This window comes from Haliotis cracherodii, unplaced genomic scaffold (genome assembly GCF_022045235.1).
Source record: "Haliotis cracherodii isolate W230 unplaced genomic scaffold, xgHalCrac1.p SCAF_11, whole genome shotgun sequence".
NCBI lineage: Eukaryota > Metazoa > Mollusca > Gastropoda > Lepetellida > Haliotidae > Haliotis > Haliotis cracherodii.
The window spans coordinates 42,366,576-42,388,698 of NW_027266266.1; the positions used below are offsets into that span (position 1 = coordinate 42,366,576).

The 22,123-nt window shown below is 40.0% G+C and overlaps 1 protein-coding gene across 4 annotated transcripts in view; it reads left to right on the forward strand.

Annotated features, from left to right (window-relative positions):
• LOC139456522 (septin-4-like) overlaps positions 1-22,123 on the forward strand; it is a 119,588-nt gene that overhangs the window by 31,755 nt on the left and 65,710 nt on the right. Inside the window, exon 1 of one of the 4 annotated variants that reach the window (XM_071238288.1) lies at positions 14,494-14,538. The exons of the other annotated variants lie outside the window; for them this stretch is intronic. The gene's annotated coding sequence lies outside the window, so the exon portion shown is untranslated. Of the gene's footprint in view, positions 1-14,493; positions 14,539-22,123 lie in introns of those variants that run through there. 4 annotated transcript variants of the gene reach the window in all.

A 22,123-nucleotide genomic window follows, 5' to 3' on the forward strand; every position in this document is an offset into this window, starting at 1 on the left:
CGCCTAAATAGATCAGTAATGTTTTTATTTTTGTTTTTTACAGCTATGTATATTCTCTGATCTGGCTGAAAAGTGTTTGTGAAGGGTAACTCAGATCTTAATGAAATGTGTAACCAATGTACGTAGCATAAAATGTTGATATGGTATATGTTATTGACTTCTGATAAGCAAACAATGTTCTTTGTCATCAGTGTTCATAGCTGACATTGCCATTGTAATTTTCAAGTTGCTGTTGTTGTTTTTGATCTTAATTGTCATAACGAGAAGCAATACAGTAAACTACGATTATAACAAACTCAAGGAACCACAAATTTTAGTTCGTTATAACCTTTGTTTGTTATAATAATATATACATTATCATCTTCCCGAGGCAAGAGAGTTAACTATAAAAGTCCAGTTTCCACCCTTGCCGAATTAGGCTGGTATTATGGAGTTACATTTTGTCTGGACTAATGAGTCTATGCAAAGTCCAATCACAATCATGCAACAAAATCGAAATCCGGTTTGTAAACTGTCATGCAGACTTCAGTCGATTGCAGGATTTGCAAAGCATGTGCACCGCCAACTCGTTGTTAACAGATATTTTCCAAATTTTGTTATGTTTTTAATCAAGGTGCTCATGTCATTTGATGCCTTTCGCAATGTAAGACTCGTTTTATGACAATATAGACCTTGATTATCTGACTGGGCGCCACTGTTTTGTTTGAAGTAAATGCAAGTGATACGAGAGGTGGAATCTGATTGGTCTAAAGGAGAGGCTTATAGGGGACATAACACTGGTGGCTCTACTATCGAACCCAGGTATTCCAGCCTAGTTCAGCAAGGGTGGAAACTGGACTTTTAAACTAGATACATCACTAGAAAAAGGATTCAGTATTGCTTCACTGATCTCGCGTGCCTCTTTGAACATTAGGGTTACCGTATTCGACGTAATAAGTGCCCCGCTCTAATAAGCGCCCACAGCGATTTTTGCTAAGATATTGGCCAGTGAACAATCCCAATTAGCACCCCTTTCGATTGATCAATGTATACAAGACTTATTTATTTGCGTATAATACGCACTCCTGTGTTATATGCATTCTTAATTATGGGCAATTAAATTCTGGAAAAATGTATCTGTCGCAAATATACATTTCAGTGTGTCAGCATAAACCACAAAATTTATCTTTCAACTCTCTTTTTTCCACCAAAATAAGATTCTAATAAGAGCCCCCTATTTCTAATTTCGAGAGCGCCCTGGGCGCTCATTACGTCGAATACAGTAGTTATGTTAGGGTAAGTTACTCTGCCTTAGCCCTCAGATCCTTGAATGAAAGTTGTGGCAAAGATGTTCGAGATCAGCTCCAAACCATTACTGCCCTTCTCTGAGGATTATATGGCCAAAGACTCACTTCTAACAACCATGTAATCAAATAATGTAATCTATATGCATCTGGACGAAATGGCTAAAAGAGACATATTGTTTGTCGTATAGAAATCCTCATTTATCTGTTAATTTGTACATGAAGGTATTTGCTGTGTGATTTGACAATCATCTTTTATGTCGCTATCAAGCCTCAGTCAATGTGCAATTTGCGATAGCTGCGGGGTATTTTATGTTGCATGTGAAGTTTTGTTTAGAGCTCTATGGGTTCCACACGTTGTGGAAAGAAATGCCTTTGTGCCGGTGTATCTGGAGGCTTCGTCAAATACAAATACCAGGCTTGTTTTTCACTCGGAAAGATCAGGTCTTTTGAAACCAGTATAGAGGAAATAAAGTGAGTGGAATGATGGAGGGCTAGAGACTGGGATAGGGAACATGGAGAAGGACTGGAACTTGACAAGTTGGGGCTGTGGACAGGGTCTTGACAAGATGGGACTGTGGCAAGGGTCTTGATAAGTTGGGGCTGTGGCAAGGGTCTTGACAAGTTGGGGCTGTGGCAAGGGTCTTGACAAGTTGGGACTGTGGCAAGGGTCTTGACAAGTTGGGGCTGTGGCAAGGGTCTTGACAAGTTGGGGCTGTGGCAAGGGTCTTGACAAGTTGGGGCTGTGGCAAGGGTCTTGACAAGATGGGACTGTGGCAAGGGTCTTGACAAGATGGGACTGTGGCAAGGGTCTTGACAAGTTGGGGCTGTGGCAAGGGTCTTGATAAGTTGGGGCTGTGGCAAGGGTCTTGACAAGTTGGGGCTGTGGACAGGGTCTTGACAAGATGGGACTGTGGCAAGGGTCTTGACAAGTTGGGGCTGTGGTAAGGGTCTTGACAAGATGGGACTGTGGCAAGGGTCTTGACAAGTTGGGGCTGTGGCAAGGATCTTGACAAGATGGGACTGTGGCAAGGGTCTTGACAAGTTGGGACAGTGGCAAGGGTCTTGACAAGTTGGGACTGTGGCAAGGGTCTTGACAAGTTGGGGCTGTAGCAAGGGTCTTGACAAGTTGGGGCTGTGGCAAGGGACTTGACAAGTTGGGACTTGACAAGTTGGGGCTGTGGCAAGGGTCTTGACAAGTTGGGGCTGTGGCAAGGGTCTTGACAATGTGGAAAGGGCCTCAGAAAATGGTGATTGTGGAAAGTGTCTTTACAAGTAGGGTCCCCGGGAAAGGGTCTTGACAAGTTGGGGCTGTGGAAAGTGTCTTTTACAAGTTGGGGCTGTGGAAAGTGTCTTGACAAGTTGGGCCTATGGAAATGGTCTCAGACAATGGGGTTGTGGAAAGGGTCTCAGACAATGGGGGCTGTGGAAACGGTCTCAGACAATTTTGGGCTGTAGAAAGGGTCTCAGACAATGGGGTCTGTGGAAAGGGTTTCAGACAATGGAGATTGGAAAGGGTCTCGGACTATAGGACTGTCAAAAAACGGTCCCAGACCACGGGACTGTGGGAAGGGTTTCAGACAATGGAGACTGGAAAGGGTCTCAGACAATGGAGACCGTGGGAAGGGTCTCAGAAAATGAGGACTATGGAAAAGGTCTTGACAAGTTGGGACTGTGGAAAGGGTCTCAGACAATGGGGCTGTGGAAAGTGTCTCAGACAATGGAGACAGAGGAAAGGGTCTTAGACAATGGGAGCTGTGGAAAGGGTCTTGACAATGGAGACAGTGGAAACGGTCTCAGACAATGGAGACAGTGGAAAGGGTCTTAGACAATGGGGGCTGTGGAAAGGGTCTTGACAATGGAGACAGTGGAAAGGGTCTTAGACAATGGTGGCTGTGGAAAGGGTCTCAGACAATGGGGGCTGTGGAAAGGGTCTCAGACAATGGAGACAGTGGAAATGGTCTCAGACAATAGGGGCTGTTGAAAGGGTCTCAGACAATGGAGACAGTGGAAAGGGTCTTAGACAATGGAGACAGTGGAAATGGTCTCAGACAATAGGGGCTGTTGAAAGGGTCTCAGACAATGAGGACTGTGGAAAGGGTCTCAGACAATGGAGACAGTGGAAATGGTCTCAGACAATAGGGGCTGTTGAAAGGGTCTCAGACAATGGAGACAGTGGAAAGTGTCTCAGACAATGGGGGCTGTGGAAAGTGTCTCAGACAATGAAGACAGTGGAAAGTGTCTCAGACTATTGGGGCTGTTGAAAGGGTCTCAGACAACTGGATCTGTGGAAAGGGTCTCAGACAATGGAGACAGTGGAAAGGATCTCAGACAATTGGATCTGTGGAAAGGGTCTCAGACAATGAGGACTGTGGAAAGGGTCTCAGACAATGGAGACAGTCGAAAGTGTCTCAGACAATTGGATCTGTGGAAAGGGTCTCAGAAAACAGGGGGCTGTGGAAAGGGTCTTGACAAGTTGGGACTGTGGAAAGGGTCTTAGACAATGTGGGCTGTGGGAAGGAAAATCTCCTGTACATCTGTAGAAAGTAAGCATGAAAAAAGAATCATGAGCAAACTGTTAACATATTTTTTTTAACCTTAAGGTGGAAAAATACTTTATACCTTTTTAACAAATTTTCTATTAAATTATTAAATGTAACAATTTAACTTTAAAATGTTTTAAATATGTTTAAACACCAAACTCATTTCATATGAATCTGGATACAATGTTCATTGTTATTACTGCACTTCGACACCTCACAATTCTCGATAATTTAATGTCAAGAATGATATCGGAGACACTTGTCTCGAGTGTTTTCCACATGAGCAGATCCGTTGCATCAGTGTGTCAAAATGGAAAGAAAGAGATATATGTCTGTACCTGTTTACCATGGAAACAGATTACCATGATATGGAGATACTTGGCACCACCGATGTCGTGATCTCATACTCTTGTCTGTCGTATAATTTTGTTTCACTTAAACCTGCGATGTAAATAAGTGTAAATATTCCCAAGGCAAGCCTATCATAGTCACCAGTTTCAATTTCTTAAGCTGCAGTGGCAAATCTATTAAATTACATGGCATATGGGGGAAGATTGTAATGTCGGATAGAATTTGATTGGCAGGTATGTACATCGGAATCAGGTCATGTGACATGTATGCTGTCGTACATTTCAGAGGCAAACCGGTGCATTTATTTCCATTTTATTTATTATACTTTTGTTGGCAAATGAAAAAATATTAGTAATAGTCATGGTAATTTTAGTAATGATTAAATCGGCAATTATAAAATACTGAAAAACAAGAGATTTATTGACAGAACTATAATTGTTTTTTTTTAACTTGTGGTCAGATATGCTTGATGTCATTTTCTTTTTGTCTGACCGCCTCCATGGTCCAGTGGATGGAGGATGTGCCTGGAGAGCAGATGGACGGTGGTTTGATCTTCGGCTGCATCTAACCAAAAAAGAGATGGTACTTGTTGTCACCCTGTACATGCTCAGGATTAAAGGGTTAAAACAAGAACTGGTTGGTTTGGAGTCTGTATGCTGTGTCTGAGTGGTGTATCTATGTTAAACTGTGGTATGGTTTCTCAGTGGGCTAGCACAAAAGAATTTAGACTAGTACAAGCAGCTACGCACGTGCGCATGCACTCACACACACGCACGCACATATTGCTATAAAAGTGCAATAATCATGAACAATCCCATTTCACCTTCTCTTTGGCCCCTCAATTAATTTGAGTCTTTCTATTTTCAGTCTTTTTTTCTAACTTTTCTGTTTACTGTTGACACATTTTGACTCAATAATTCTAAAAGTGTCCACTTGTCTTGACAAAGATCTGGGTTTGGTCCCCACATTCCAGTCAGCAATTATGAAGCCAATTTTCTCTGTCCGTCCCCCGTGGCGCCAATTTGGCAAATCTGTGTCTCTCCTTCTCCCTCCCTTCTTAAACCTCCATTTTTTCATCCCTTGTTTTGGTTTTGGTTTTCTTCACTGTATAGCCACAACACCTAATTGGTAAACTCATGCATGTCCCCAACCATCACAGAGAGAAACAATTAAAATGGACAATCTGGTTTCGTTTCGCGACTGAAAAAAGCACCAAATGAAATGAATTTTGACCTTTGCACAATTAACATAATTTCAAAACAACCAAAATACTGTGTCACATAGAGTTGCATAGTATTTTTCTCTTCCTGTATTCTCAGTTTCCTTGTCTCTTTAACCCCGTGGGGTAACCTGGTGGTTAATGCATCTGCTCGATTCCCTACATCGGTCCAATGCATAAAGCCCATTTCTGGTCTCCCTCGTCCTGATATTGCTGGAATATTGCTAACAGTGGCATAAAACCACACTCACTCACTCACTCACTCACTCACTCACTCACTCTTCCCTTGGGTCCATTCAATTTTTATCTCTGTGTATATAATTTCATCTCAAATGAAGTGTATATTTTGCATACAGTACAGGGGTAAATTGTACCATTCGCCTGGTTGATGCAATTTTCTTACCAAATCTGACCCGTGAAGATCTGTGGTAGAATAGGTCTTCAGCAACCCATGCTTACCCTAAAAGGCGACTATGCTTGTTGTAAGAGGTGACTAACAGGATCGGGTGGTCAGACTTGCTGACTTCGTTGAAGCATGTCATCGATCCCGATCCCCATGCTCATGATGTCAATCACTGGATTGTCTGGTCCAGACTCGATTATTTACAGACCACCGTCATATAGCTTGAATAGCTGATAATTTTTTATCGTCTTAATTATGTCAAACTGAGAAGTTTCAGTCGGACAATAAAAAAGATTAAATTGATGTCAGGACTGATTCAAGTATACAATTTCCTTAAACAAACACCTGAAATTTAAATTACCTAAAAAAAAGAAGAAAAAAAGTGATGCCAATTCAACTTTAATTTTTCTTAACCAAACTCCTGAAATACAAATTACAAAAAATGAGAAAAAAAGTGATGTCAGGATTGACTCATGATCAATTTTTTTTAAAACTCTTCAAGTTTAGATTAATTAAAATATACAAACAGAAAGATGTTCACAAAGACCATATTTTTTTTCAATACAGTAAATGCTGTTTAAATTTGTAAACTTTTATAGAATGTAAAGCAGACTGTTCTATTAATAAACAAAATATGTGCCCAGACTTATCTCATTTTTATCCTTGACACTGTAACATTATATCCAAGGAAACCATTTCCCTCAGACACAACAGATAAAGTGAAGAATTTATACAAATAATTTGATGATATGATTTATGTCTTTAAAGTCATCTACACAGATCATGCTGTTGTCTAGACTAGACTTAGTTAATGAAAACATTAATTTTCTTTAAAATAATGGTATTTTTTTAAAAAAGAACCTTTCCTCTTCTGTTGTTTTATCATGGAAATAAGCCTTGGTTTTGTTTGATCTAGACTTACCTAGGCTTTGAGTAAAAATGTATACATATATAAATTCCACAGTCATACACAGAACTAGCTGTCGGGAAACATGTATATTTCATGCATAATAGAATGTGCTGAAGTCAAGTACAAATTGCAAGTGACAGAGCTTCTAAACACGTCCCAATCTTAACATTCATTAAAATCGCTATCTTATCTATGAATGGTTTTTTTATCAAGCATTTCCGTTTTGCTCGAACCAAAGTGGAAAGATCACAGATGGGGATTCCAGGATGTTTTTTGCACGTGTTGGGAAAGGATTAATTATTGTGTAACACTTAGAAGAGTGTCTTGACATTCTTCAACAATGTCTTGTTTTTGTGAACAGCTGATGGAGTAATGCTATGTACAAAGGCATTGCTGCCTGGTGTCAGTTTCATGGGAAAGAAACATGCTACTAGCATTGACAGGAGGCTAAGGGTGAAATAAACAATAACAACTTTAAATGTATTACAGCATCACATAATTTGAAATTATTGGAGTTAATCTCAAACAAAGGAAGAATTTTGGGATAAGAATTAATATTTTAGTGCTTCTGATTTCTTGAGGGTCTCGGTCAATAACCTGTGACTAAAAAGATGACTCCATGACTTTGTATGAAGGGAAACAGGTGGCCCAGTCGTCTGAGGTGCCGCTACTGTGACAAAATGAATCCCTTGAGCATGCCAGAATACTTTCAACGTGGGTTCAATTCCCAGTTCGCACTGATTATGTTTCTAGGTCTCTCAGCACCATACCCGTGCTCGTGGGTTTCACTAAAGTGGTAAACATCTGAGACTTTCATCACTTCGGGCTTTCCCCCCACATTATGCTGACACGCCGTGATATAACTGGAATACTGTTAAAAGCATCGTTAAACCAACTCACTCACTCACCCTGATTATGATTGTTATTCTGGACAGGGCCTTAACGTGAATGCTCCAGAGTATAATAAACCACAATTTACTGTGCAGAGTTGCATCCCTTGGCCATGCCAGGATCTGCCTGAATATAATCCCTGGTCTATCTACACCAAACCAATGCAACTGGAATCTTCACCAGTGACCATCTATAACCCACGTCATTTGTTTTTTTTTGAAGGTCAGGTAACTTTGAATTCAGTTGTCATAAATAAAAATTAACATGTTGATAGTCCTTCAGTTGAATTGACAGAAGGTGGTAAGGTAAAATGGGGTGTAACTTCGCATTGCACTTATGCAGTACATTGCATGCGTGTGTAGGGGTTGGTGGCTGCTTGTACTAATCCGAACTGATGCCGATTTTGTAGTGCTAGCCAATAGAGATACCATGTCACAGTTAACATGGATATCCAAGTCAGACCAGTATACTGACTCCAAACCGACCAGTCCTTGTTTCATCTCCTGAATCCTGAGCGCCAGGCAAGGTAAAAACAAGTACAATCTTTTATCATCTTTTAGTATGACGCGGCCAGGCATCAAACCCGGACCTTCTGCTTTCTGGCTGGACCCTCTACCACTAGATCAACCTGTTGTAGGCAAACCATTGGTTTTTCAAGAAAACAATTGGTTGATACACCCATCAGGGTGGTCAGAACACAGCTGACCATAACTAGCAACCATTGTGACCACACAATCACAAATCACCTCACATAACAAGCATATGGTGCTGGGGACATATATAAGGGAGGTGACCCCTGAAGATCCGGGATAGAACAGGTCTTCAGCAACTCATGCTTGCCATAAAAGGTGACTATGCTTGACGTACGAGGCGACTAATGGGATCAGGTGGTCAGGTTCACTGACTTGGTTGATGCATGTCATTGTATCCCAATTGCGTGGATCGATGCTCATGATGTCAATCACTGGATTGTCTGGTCCAGACTCGATTATTTACAGACCGCCGTCATATACCTGGAATATTGCTGAGTGCGGCGTTAAACAACAAACCAACCAACCAACCAACAAACATAAGGGAGGTTGTATCACAAGCGCTTGTAACCAAATGGTTAGCGTTTTGTTGGCTTCAGTTAATTACATGTTAGTACAATGGGTAAAACTATTTATTTGTGCTGCGCACCACAATATAACTGGAATATTTTGCTCAAAAACACACCCACTCATTACTCTTAAATATTAACCAGTATTTTATGGACTCACTTTTTTCGATATTCTTCTGTTTTGACAATGTTTATTTTTAAGTAAATAATCTGGAGAGCATCAACAGGAAAAGAGTCTGCCAATACTTGAAAATTTCAATTATTTTCTCAGGTCTGTCTTTCAGAAAGGGCCTTTGGTGGCTTTGTCAAGACATACAGCATTGTAATTAGCCCTCAGATTGCAGAGACATGTGTTTGTTATTTGCCAGCACCCTACAAGTTATTTTACAAATGAGAAACTTCAACAAGTCAGTGCGTTCAAAATGCTTTATTTTGTTAAAACTACATTCCTGTTCTCTTGAGGGGAGGTAGCCATGTTGCAACACCGGTAAAAGTGTCCAATTACACCAGACTGTTTCCAGAAAAGGATATATTCTGAAAATGGGTACATTTCTGCCATTTCTGTTTTCAATTGGGAGTTGATTTAAAGAGATGATCATTCTTTCACCACATGTTTATTTCACTAGCGAGAAGGGATGGACATGTAAGATTTCCCTTTATAATAATTTTGTGTTGGTAACCATGGTAACATTCCTTTTCGGAATAGATTGAAATATACATGTTCCTTTTTTTATAGTAACTGTGTGTTGGGATTTACCTAGGTCAGTCCATTTATGAGTGAGTGAGTGAGTCGTTTTTTAAATTTTAACTGTTTTAAGCAATGTCTTTACACAGCAGGGGGCACCAGAAATGAACTTCACACATTGTATGGGTATCGATCCCTGGTCTTTGGCGTGACGAGAGAGCGCTTTAACCATAAGGCTACCTTGTATCCATTTGTGAGTCTTGTGACATAGGGCATTGGCATGAGTGAGTGAGTGAGTGAGTATGGTTTTACGCCGCTTTTAGCAATATTCCAGCAATATCACGGCGGGGGACACCAGAAATGGGCTTCACATATTGTACCCATGTCGGGAATCGAACCTGGGTCATCGGCGTGACAAGCGAACGCTTTAACCACTAGGCTACCCAACCGCCCCACCATTGGCATGAAGGGGGACCACAGTGCAAAACAAATAAATTACAAAGTATTTGTGAAGACTTATTCTTATTATAGATGGGAAAATCCTAGTTTGAAACAAGAAACAAAAATGGCAATTTGAAAAGAAATTGTGTCACGACAGTCCAAATATTTCTGATTAAAATAGGAAAATAAATAAAATCTAATGTGCATGCTACAACTAAATTAGTTTCTATGATAAAGAACAACTTTTGTCTGTATGCAATGGGACTGTCACAGGGCATACAATCTGCATCTATTCCTTATACCATTGGGCTATCATGCGATACCTGAAGACTTAACTAACACAGCTATCTATCCTGAACAAATATGTGAGGGATCATAAATATTTTGGGGATATTTTTGGTAGTGAAGACTGAGCACACAGTTTTAATCTCATTAAAATCAGACCTTAGTTCTCGCTACCGCTAAACAAAGATCTGAAGACATCCCATTAGGGGTCATGTCAGAATGACCTTTCATCCGACCAATCAGAGCATCGCTTACCAGATTATGAAAGTGACAGTCGGATTGTGATTTCTAATCATGCAATCTCGAAAACTTTAACATGGGGTATTCCGAAAGATAGTTACAGGTTTAAAGACTGAATCCTTACAATCTAGACCATCTATTAGCCATTCCAAAATGTTTGTTTGTTGAGGTTTCAAATTTGTAATCCAGAATTTGTCAAAATATGTTTCGAAGCGAAGTCGCCAATTTGAAATTAGTGCCGTAAAGGACAAGAAAGCTGCCTTCTCATTGGTCATTCCATTGGTCGGTCAAAGTTCGCGCAAGGTCGGTCTGACGTGACCCGTAATGGGATGTCCTCAGATCTTTGTTTAGCAGAAGCGAGAACTAAGATCTGATTTTAATGAGATTGTTTTTGGTAGTGAAGACTGAGCATACAGTTTCAAACAAATATACCCAAAATATCCATGATTCCTAAGAGTTTTGTTCAGTATACATCATAGGCGGATCCAGAGGGGGTCAGGGGGTCCAGGGAGTCCGTACACCCCCCATCCCCCCTTTTTGAAAACCAAATGTAGTATGTTGTAGGCTTTAAAATTGACTGGGAGAGCATTTTGATATTTTGTACACCTCCCTTTTATAAATGCTGGATCCGCCCTGGTAATCGCAATGGATTTCCCTTTCTGCAAACAGTGGCTACCAGTTAGAACTTGTAGAAAACACATGTAAGGCAAAAGAAATGCATGATAGTGTAAGCCTTGTGGGAGACAGTGCTGTGAATGTGCCTCCGCATGGCCTGGTGGTCTGTAACTGGGCTGGAATTCCTCTGATGAACCGGAAGAACTGGAACTACCTTTTGAGACTTGTAAATATACCTACCTAACTGGCTGGTACACTAGCAACTGAAATGTATCTATACTGAATGATACATTGGGTGCATGTACATTTTGATGAAGCAACATAGTCTTTGCAAGAAATATTCATATACACTTTATTATTCCATATGGTGAACCCGCCGTGATATTGCTTGAATATTGCTAAAAGCGGTGTAAAACCTCACTCACTCACGGTGTAAAACCTCACTCACTCACTCACTCACTCACTCACTCACTCACTCACTCACTCACTCACTCACTCACTCACTCACTCACTCACTCACTCACTCACTCACTCACTCACTCACTCACTCACTCACTCACTCACTCACTCACCTGTGTCTGGGGTATCCTTGTAAAACTGGGGGCAGTCAGGTAGCCTAGTGGCTACTGTGTTAGCTCGTCATGCCGAAGACCGAGGTTTGATTCCCAGTGTGGGTACAATGTGTAAAGCCCATTTATTGTGTCCCCCACCATGATATTGCTGGAATATTGCTGAGGAGGCGTAAAACCATACTCACTCACTCACTCACTTATGTTAAACTGCGGTCTGATATCTCTGTAGAAAACCAGCATAAGTCTGGACTTATACAAGCAGCTACGCAAGTATCAACATGCACATCGTTATATAAGTGCAGCAATATTAAACCCTGTTTAACCTCACCTATAAAAGTGCAATAATCTTGACTGTGAGGTCTTTAAACCCCATTTCACCTCACCTACGTAAGTGCAATAACCTTGAACATGACATTAAGTGCAATAATCTTGAACGTGAGGTTATTTAAACCCCATTTCACCTCACCTATAAAAGTGCAATAATCTTGAACGTGACATTATTTAAACCCCATTTCATCTCACCTACGTAAGTGCAATAATCTTGAACATGACATTATTTAAACCCCATTTTATCTCACCTACGGAAGTGCAATAATCTTGAATGTGACATTATTTAAACCCCATTTCATCTCACCTACGTAAGTGCAATAATCTTGAACGTGACATTATCTTAACCCCATTTCACCTCACTTACATAAGTGCAATGATATTAACCGTGACATTATTTAAACCCCATTTCACGTTGTGACAAGCATGGAATGCTGCGATGCATGCCGCCTAGGAGTCCACACAGGTTAATGAATTGAGTGGAGGCAGTCCAATCTGCCCAGGTAGCATTCTTCAGTATAAAGCATCATTGGCATCCTTCACAAATGCTGGTCTGCCTCGTCCGTTCACAACAGACTGATCAAAGCTTACCCATGACAGCCGCCTTTGATGCAGACTCGGATACCATCATAATTGTTATGTTTTGTGAAGAGCAGTGTGCACGTTTGCCTTCCTACAGAGATCAAACTGTAGCCGACGTTATTGCCAAGGATTGATAATAACCTGTATGGATATTTCAACAACACACAAGCATTTATTAGAACTTTGCGTGACCAGCTCTTAAAAGGAACATCATTTCTGCTTGAGGCATACTCTATAAAAGACATACTCTTTTGTGGTTGAAGGTGATTAAACTCACAGGGACAATAGGTTACATAAAACGGCTATATGTTGATGATGAAAGGCGGTGAGTCGATGGGGTATTGTTATCTACTCATAGACACCATGCAGAGTTAGACAAGCATGATAGACATGAATATAAAATGTCAAAGCCAGAGAAAACTAGACTCTAAAACAGATTCCATTGGCGCAAAAGGCAAAATAGCAGTGAAAGGTATATGGATGGATCAAATATGTCATGACACCAGGTGTTCGTAAAAGGGTAAGCAGCAAGGAATCAGTGAGTGAGTGAGGGAGTGAGTTTTGTTTAACGCCACTTTTAACGGTATTCCAGTTATATCGCAGCGTGTCAGCTTAATGTGGCAGGAAAGCCTGAAGTAATGCAGGTCTCAGACATTTACCACTTCGGTGAAACCCACGAGCACGGGTATGGTGCTGACAAACCTAGAAACATAATCGGGGCGAACCAGGATTCGAACTCACAATCATAGGTTTCTGGTATGCCTAAGGGACGCAACTCTGCACAGTGAATTGCGGCGCCTTAGACGACTGGGCCACCTGTGCCCCCCACAAGGAATCAGAGAAATGGGTGACACAACAAAGGTTTGGCCAACTTGGTGCCACCTGGAGAGACGTTGTACAATAAGTTGTCGGCCATGTTGTATCTGTTGTGTTACGCCACCCTCAGCAACATTCCAACAATATGATGGTGGCCTGTACATTATTAAGCCTGGACCAGATGATCTTGTGATTGATAATTTGATCTATCCACATTGTCGGGGTACGATGACCCACCACATTATCAGACACCCGCGTTATTCCTTATATGGAATGTAGGTCAAGTGATACCGTATTTACTTTTATATAGTGTACACCATTGATTACCTATGATTACCAGTGATAACCCCTCAGTTTATGTGAATCCATGGTATTGTGAAGAGCTTGTCACGAGGGATGACTATATTCTGGATGGGGTCTTGGAGTTTTGGTTGAGACAGAATATTTTCACTGCCATTTTTTTCACAAGACATGTTTCACAGGACATCCAACAAATTCAATGAACATTCTTTGTTTGTTTATAAAACCTAAGGTTTAAAGGAACATTTATATTTTAAACCAATCTTTTAAGGCTGTGGTCCTATACTGGTGACGTCTTTATTGTGTTCTCATGGGGATCTGTGGGAAATAGATTCCCAATGCTTATTGTATGAGATGAGTGAGTGAGTATGGTTTTACGCTGCTTTTAGCAATATTCCAGAAATATCACGGCAGGAGACACCAGAAATGGGCTTTGGTACCATTGTAGCCATGTGGGGAATCAAACCTGTGTCTTCGATGTGAAGAGTGAACACTTTTACCACTAGGCTACCCCTCAGTCCGGTATTTGCAATGTGTGATGTGACTGATTTTGTGTCATCATGCTATTGACCGCTGGTTTAACCAACCCGGATTTGATTATTGTCAGGTCGGATTTATATCAGTGGAATATTGAAGTATAAAACAGCATCCACTTCAACTCCTCCTCCACGTGCTGAAACACTCTGCATCTTGGAAGCCATGATATTTTTAAAAAGTGATCGGGATACAACTACTTAGCACCTCAATATCCATCTTCCTGGCTGTGATGCAAGCCAACCAAGGCAGCTGACATTAAGCCAGTGTGGATTTCTAATCTAAACACCAGCAACTCATTTTCAACAGACACCTCCCAAATATTCCAGCAGACACACAACTAGTTGCCAGGAAACTGTTACATCATTACTGAAACACCAGTTGAAGGGTATAAGGTTGAATCTTTGAATGTGTTCTTTGAAGTTGCTAGCTTAGTGGTTGGGTGAGTATTTTGAGATTTTATTGTATTAAGTAATTTGAATGGGTTACATTTCAAACAGGGATCTTGTTTGAAGATGTGCATGTTAATCATTGTTTATATGTGTGAGAAATTGGTTTTGTGATTGAAAAATGTCTTAAAACTTTGCAAGTTTTGGACTCTAGACATGAAATGTATTTTCACAGTCATATTGAAAGAGGTAATTAAAATTGGGGTACAATGGCTACTGAGTTGGTACTTTGAAGAGAACCTCAAAGCTGATTTAGTACTTGATGAGGAGCTCACAGGTGTAGCCTGGCTGATTAAGTACTTGATAAGGAGCTCACAGGTGTAACCTGGCTGATTAAGTACTTGATAAGGAGCTCATGGTTGTAGCACTGGCTGATTTAGTACTTGATAAGGAGCTCATGGTTGTAGCACTGGCTGATTTAGTACTTGATAAGGAGCTCACAGGTGTAGCCTGGCTGATTTAGTACTTGATAAGGAGCTCATGGTTGTAGCACTGGCTGATTTAGTACTTGATAAGGAGCTCATGGTTGTAGCACTGGCTGATTTAGTACTTGATAAGGAGCTCACAGGTGTAGCCTGGCTGATTTAGTACTTGATAAGGAGCTCACAGGTGTAGCCTGGCTGATTAAGTACTTGATAAGGAGCTATCAGGTATAGCCTGGCTGATTAAGTACTTGACAAGGAGCTCACAGGTGTAGCCTGGCTGATTAAGTACTTGATAAGGAGCTCACAGGTGTAGCCTGGCTGATTTAGTACTTGATAAGGAGCTTGTGGTTGCAGCCTGGCTGATTCAGTACTTGATAAGGAGCTTGTGGTTGTAGCCTGGCTGATTCAGTACTTGATAAGGAGCTCGTGGTTGTAGCCTGGCTGATTCAGTACTTGATAAGGAGCTCACAGGTGTAGCCCTGGCTGATTTAGTACTTGATAAGGAGCTCACAGGTGTAGCCTGGCTGATTTAGTACTTGATAAGGAGCTCACAGGTGTAGCCTGGCTGATTAAGTACTTGATAAGGAGCTATCAGGTATAGCCTGGCTGATTAAGTACTTGATAAGGAGCTCACAGGTGTAGCCTGGCTGATTTAGTACTTGATAAGGAGCTTGTGGTTGTAGCCTGGCTGATTTAGTACTTGATAAGGAGCTCGTGGTTGTAGCCTGGCTGATTCAGTACTTGATAAGGAGCTCACAGGTGTAGCCCTGGCTGATTCAGTACTTGATAAGGAGCTATCAGGTATAGCCTGGCTGATTTAGTACCCGATAAGGAGCTATCAGGTGTAGCCTGGCTGATTTAGTACTTGATGAGGAGCTATCAGGTGTAGCCTGGCTGATTTAGTACTTGATAAGGAGCTCACAGTTGTAGCCTGGCTGATTAAGTACTTGATAAGGAGCTATCAGGTATAGCCTGGCTGATTAAGTACTTGATAAGGAGCTCACAGGTGTAGCCTGGCTGATTTAGTACTTGATAAGGAGCTTGTGGTTGTAGCCTGGCTGATTTAGTACTTGATAAGGAGCTCGTGGTTGTAGCCTGGCTGATTCAGTACTTGATAAGGAGCTCACAGGTGTAGCCTGGCTGATTTAGTACTTGATAAGGAGCTTGTGGTTGTAGCCTGGCTGATTTAGTACTTGATAAGGAGCTCGTGGTTGTAGCCTGGCTGATTCAGTACTTGATAAGGAGCTCACAGGTTTAGCCCTGGCTGATTTAGTACTTGATAAGGAGCTATCAGGTATAGCCTGCCTGATTTAGTACCCGATAAGGAGCTATCAGGTGTAGCCTGGCTGATTTAGTACTTGATGAGGAGCTATCAGGTGTAGCCTGGCTGATTTAGTACTTGATAAGGAGCTCACAGGTGTAGCCCTGGCTGATTTAGTACTTGATAAGGAGCTATCAGGTATAGCCTGGCTGATTTAGTACCCGATAAGGAGCTATCAGGTATAGCCTGGCTGATTTAGTACTTGATGAGGAGCTATCAGGTGTAGCCTGGCTGATTTAGTACTTGATAAGGAGCTATCAGGTGTAGCCTGGCTGATTAAGTACTTGATAAGGAGCTATCAGGTATAGCCTGGCTGATTTAGTACTTGATAAGGAGCTTGTGGTTGTAGCCTGGCTGATTTAGTACTTGATAAGGAGCTCGAGGTTGTAGCCTGGCGGATTTAGTGCGGGCCTTACCTAAACCTGTAATTCACCAACCCTCCTTGTCTTTATTCTATGAAATAAACAGACATTAAATGGAAGTGATGTGTGTTCTAACTATGTGGTGGACCTGGCTACAATAAGAATTTATGTTTTCTTCATTTATGTTGACCTATTTATTCATAAGAATTTACTTAGTGTTGCATTCATGTAGGTATAAAACCGGTGTGTACACTTTGCCTAATTTTGATAAAATGCAAAACATATTAAAAGTCAATTCTTTATAATTTTTTTTTATAATTTTAAGTTTACACGTTATAGGGCTTTTTTATTGGATGAGAGGTCGGTCAAATGACTGCGAAATTGTCGTTCATAAGTGTATGAACTATTTGACTTCCATACGTTTTTCATGAGACCGTGTTCTTGAAATGACATAAACACTGACGGACTACTTCCACATTCCTGGGGAAACCCCTGGGAATTCCCTTGCATGAATACATACAGAAGTATTCTTTCTGAACATTTAGACCCTTTAATCTTGACCTCAGCGATTCAGTATACATTGAGAAACGTCATTATAGTTCATGAATATCCTCACGACCCATCCTAATGAACATGTAGCAGGGCGTGGAGTCGTCCCACAGATGACATCCTAACCTTGTCAGCTTGCTGACAGGGTTAACCTCTTTGGTCATTTGGACAAGGCGTCCGACCTCTGATCAGAAGGTCCGTGGTTTGAATCCTATCACGGGACTCAGAAATCTTATGGCCGCTACAAACAGAACGAAGAAATGCACTTCCAAACTATCATAGTATCGACTCGATTCGTGTCTAGTCTGACAGTGACAGTCTGCAGAAATCTATGAATTTACCTTAGTGTCTATTGACACATCTTCAATCACATTTCAATGATCGGCCAGTTGATCAATGATGACTAAAACCTGTAACTGCCACAGGTTCATTAACAACTTCTGAAATTGCTCCCGTCACGTTTGTCGGCCATTTTGACGTTTTGTACTTGATGTAAATATATTACGACGCTGTCATTGTGATTGACTTACTGGGGTAGTTCTTAACAGACCTTTCTCATCTTAGGAGGATATTGTTTGAGTACATTTGTTTACAGAAACTACAAAAGTTATCCCTCTTGTTTTAAGGAACTACTTTATTCCGCGATACAGCTTCTTGTTGTATGGCTGTCAGTGTAAACATGAAGTCACGTGCAAAATATAGTTGTATATAGATCACGGCCTATGTCTTTGGACATAAAAATAGTGATATAAAAAATCATAAGAATTTACTTTCATGCAAGCTCCAATATTCATAAAATTTAGCCCTCACTCTATGAAGGTTCATACTCCAATGAACTCACACAACGCGACGAAAGTCAATCCTTAAAAAATATTTATACAAATTCATTTTGTTTGATAAAAGATTGCTCTGTGTATTCATTTTAAAATATTCATATGATTTTCTCATTTCCATGGTTAATCAAGCTGACACACAGATGTTGAATATGTGTTTATATGTTATAATAATCACTGTACTCAAATCATGAATATTCTTGCCAAACATTTTAAGTGATTTTCAATGCTTTGCTGTCATTACTTTCGTAGGTTCCATACATTTCTGTTTGTTTTGCTCAAATATGTGGCAATATATGTCAAAGGCAAAAGTAGTGATAATATATAAATGAATTGATAATTAAATATAATTCATGTTGCTCTTTTGAAAAAAATTATCCTCAAAATTCATGTTATACAGTTGAAATTTATCTTAAAATTAACTTGTATATTCAAGATAAACTGAATTCAGCTTCTGAACTTCTCAAGGCTTCACTTCCTGCTTTGAACTGACACTGTTGCCTGATATTGGCCCTAATTGGCTTCCATACTTTATAACTTTACGGTTTGATCAATCTTCCAGCTTTGTATCTTGATTTAATTTTAGTGTGTACTTGGAATCAAAACAAAGTCACACCTCAAGTTTTCTCTCCATTTTACACAGTGAGGTGAGGTGAAATGGGGTTTGACGTTGTGTCCAAGATTATTGCACTTATATAGCGACGTGCATGTACGTGTGTGTGTGTGTTTGTGTGGCTGCTTGTACTAGTCCGGACTGATGCCGATTTATAGTGCTAGCTCACTGAGATACCACGCCGCAGTTTAACATGAATACCCCACTCAGACACAGTATTCTGATGTCCGAGCCGACCAGTCCTTGTTTGAGCCCCTTAATGCCGAGCGCCAGACAGGGTAACAACAAGTACCATCTTTTAACGTCTTTTGGTATAACGCGATCGGGGATCGAACTCCGGACCTTCCGCTCTCCGGGCGGACACTCTAGACATGCAGCTACAACAAGACCATTGAGGCGGTCCTATTTTACACAGAGAGACGTTGGGTAGCACAGTGGTAAAGGGATTAGCTCATCGCACCAAAGACCTATGTTAGATTCCCTAAATGGGTACAATGTGCGAAGCCCATTTCTGGTGTCCCCTGTTATGATACTGCTGGAATATTGCTAAAGGCAGCAAAAAACTCAACTCACTCGCTCTTAGTGGGAATGCAATAAACCAAACATTCAACATTTACTTGTATGACAAACACAAAAATATTACAAGGAAGAATTTAAATTTGAACCGTTTTATTTTTTATTTTATTTTAAGAAATTATTAATCTTCAGAAACCCATATTAAACACCTGTCAACTTTAAATTTAAAAAGTGTTGATTTTTAGTTCAAAATTCCCTTATGTGATAAATTAGAACATCTGATAATACTTACTTTGAATGAAGACAATTATTTTGTCTTTCAATGCAAAGTTTCGGTACAGGTGCTAGTAGTTTTATACAGCAAGTAGAAAGAATGGATAATTTAAAAAAGTTAAAATCTGTATGTCATTGTATGTCGCTACGTACAGTCACTACCACTACCACTACTACAGGGGCTGTGGGATAGCCTAGTGGTTAATGCGCTTACTCATAAATACCGAAGACCCGGGTTTGAATCCTCACATGGGTACAATGTGTGAAACTCATTTCTGGTGTTCCCCGCTGGAATATTGCTAAAAGCGGTGTAAAAACATATTCACTCACTACTACTACAACTACACTACTACTACTACTACTATTACTACTACATTTTCTAAAATGCCACACGTTATAGTTACTTTTGACTTTGAGTATATTTCCATTCATGCTTCACAAAAATACAAAATAAGTCTTAAGATAACTCTACATCTATGTGTTTAGATCTGAGCCATATTTCCTTATTAAACGCTAGGATTTTGATTAAACATCCCGCCTCGATTAAACACTGGGCAGTTTTTAGCAGAATTCTTCCCATTATTTTAGTTGCCATTAAATGACAGGGGTAAAGGGTGTGAAGAAAGGGTGGGATGTTTAACATAGGAAATACAGTAACACTCGGACGTTTAACATAGGAAATACAGTAATACTCGGACGTTTAACATAGGAAATACAGTAACACTCGGACGTTTAACATAGGAAATACAGTAACACTCGGACGTTTAACATAGGAAATACAGTAACACTGGGACGTTTAACATAGGAAATACAGTAACACTCGGACGTTTAACATAGGAAATACAGTAACACTCGGACGTTTAACATAGGAAATACAGTAATACTCGGACGTTTAACATAGGAAATACAGTAACACTCGGACGTTTAACATAGGAAATACAGTAACACTCGGACGTTTAACATAGGAAATACAGTAACACTCAGACGTTTAACATAAGAAATACAGTAATACTTGGACGTTTAACATAGGAAATACAGTAATACTCGGACGTTTAACATAGGAAATACAGTAACACTCGGACGTTTAACATAGGAAATACAGTAACACTCGGACGTTTAACATAGGAAATACAGTAACACTCGGACGTTTAACATAGGAAATACAGTAACACTCGGACGTTTAACATAGGAAATACAGTAACACTCGGACGTTTAACATAGGAAATACAGTAACACTCGGACGTTTAACATAGGATTTACAGTAATACTCAGACGTTTAACATAGGAAATACAGTAACACTCGGACGTTTAACATAGGATTTACAGTAATACTCGGACGTTTAACATAGGAAATACAGTAATACTCGGACCTTTAACATAGGAAATACAGTAACACTCGGACGTTTAACATAGGAAATACAGTAATACTCGGACGTTTAACATAGGAAATACAGTAACACTCGGACGTTTAACATAGGAAATACAGTAACACTTGGACATTTAACATAGGAAATACAGTAATACTTGGACGTTTAACATAGGAAATACAGTAACACTCGGACGTTTAACATAGGAAATACAGTAACACTCGGACGTTTAACATAGGAAATACAGTAACACTCGGACGTTTAACATAAGAAATACAGTAATACTTGGACGTTTAACATAGGAAATACAGTAATACTCGGACGTTTAACATAGGAAATACAGTAACACTCGGACGTTTAACATAGGAAATACAGTAACACTCGGACGTTTAACATAGGAAATACAGTAACACTCGGACGTTTAACATAGGAAATACAGTAATACTCGGACGTTTAACATAGGAAATACAGTAACACTGGGACGTTTAACATAGGAAATACAGTAACACTCGGATGTTTAACATAGGAAATACAGTAACACTCGGACGTTTAACATAGGAAATACAGTAATACTTGGACGTTTAACATAGGAAATACAGTAATACTTGGACGTTTAACATAGGAAATACAGTAACACTCGGACAATTAACATAGGAAATACAGTAACACTCGGACGTTTAACATAGGAAATACAGTAATACTTGGACGTTTAACATAGGAAATACAGTAATACTTGGACGTTTAACATAGGAAATACAGTAACACTCGGACAATTAACATAGGAAATTCAGTAACACTCGGACGTTTAACATAGGAAATACAGTAATACTTGGACGTTTAACATAGGAAATACAGTAACACTGGGACATTTAACATAGGAAATACAGTAACACTCGGACGTTTAACATAGGAAATACAGTAATACTTGGACGTTTAACATAGGAAATACAGTAACACTCGGACGTTTAACATAGGAAATACAGTAATACTCGGACGTTTAACATAGGAAATACAGTATATATCTATTCAGTTTGTTCATAGAATAGTATCACACGAACATAAACAAACACAACCACAGTTGATTAATTCTGGAATTGTTTTATTGAAATGTTTGCCAAACAAGCAATAATTTTGCTGCTCATATGAAAGTATTGATTTCCCTTCTGGCAAATACCCAGAATGAGTGCATGGTCATTTGAACTGAGACTTCACTATTGGGGTAATTAAATATTAATTGATCTGGAAGATAATGGACAACATGCTCTTCCATGGAATGGAGGCCTGTCACATGACCTGAAGTTGGGCGATATTTTGAGACA